This window comes from Anopheles ziemanni (assembly GCF_943734765.1).
Source record: "Anopheles ziemanni chromosome X unlocalized genomic scaffold, idAnoZiCoDA_A2_x.2 X_unloc_33, whole genome shotgun sequence".
Taxonomy (NCBI): Eukaryota; Metazoa; Arthropoda; class Insecta; order Diptera; family Culicidae; genus Anopheles; species Anopheles ziemanni.
The window spans coordinates 96,497-97,500 of NW_026689800.1; positions in this window are offsets into that span (position 1 = coordinate 96,497).

The window sequence follows — 1,004 nt, forward strand, 5'->3', positions numbered from 1 at the left end:
TTCTGACAGACCCAATCTCGGACTTAGCCGATTTTTCTCTTCATATCATATGGATCTATCATATGGCCATCTTGCTTACTTGTGTGGTAACTTGAAAGTGTATTTCTGACAGACCCAATCTGGGACTTAGCCGATTTTTATCTTCATATCATATGGATCCATCACTAGGCCATCTTGCTTGCTTGTGTGGTAACTTGGAAGTGTATTTCTGACAGACCCAATCTGGGACTTAGCCGATTTTTCTCTTCATATAATATGGATCCTGGACTTAGCCGATTTTTCTCTTCATATCATATGGATCCATCACTAGGCCATCTTGCTTGCTTGTGTGGTAACTTGGAAGTGTATTTCTGACAGACCCAATCTCGGACTTAGCCGATTTTTCTCTTCATATCATATGGATCCATCACTAGGCCATCTTGCTTGCTTGTGTGGTAACTTGGAAGTGTATTTCTGACAGACCCAATCTGGGACTTAGCCGATTTTTCTCTTCATATTATATGGATCCTGGACTTAGCCGATTATTAGGTTATTATATATGGATCCTGGACTTAGCCGATTATTAGGTTATTATATATGGATCCTGGACTTAGCCGATTATTAGGTTATTATATATGGATCCTGGACTTAGCCGATTTTTCTCTTCATATAATATGGATCCGGGACTTAGCCGATTTTTCGTTTCATATAATATGGATCCTGGACTTAGCCGATTTTTCTCTTCATATAATATGGATCCGGGACTTAGCCGATTTTTCTCTTCAAATAATATGGATCCGGGACTTAGCCAATTTTTCTCTTCATGTGGTAACGTATGCCAATCGCTCACAAGTCATGGGATAAGGGTACTTGTGTTCTTCCATCTTCTAAGTCCCGCACGGGGACATCGTGATCGCCCCAAGTCCGGAATAGCGCCAAGTCAAGCCCCACGGTGGCCGTGCAGGACCTGTTAGCGGCGGCCCCACTGACAGCACTAATCCGGACTTAGAAATTATATCTTTCTA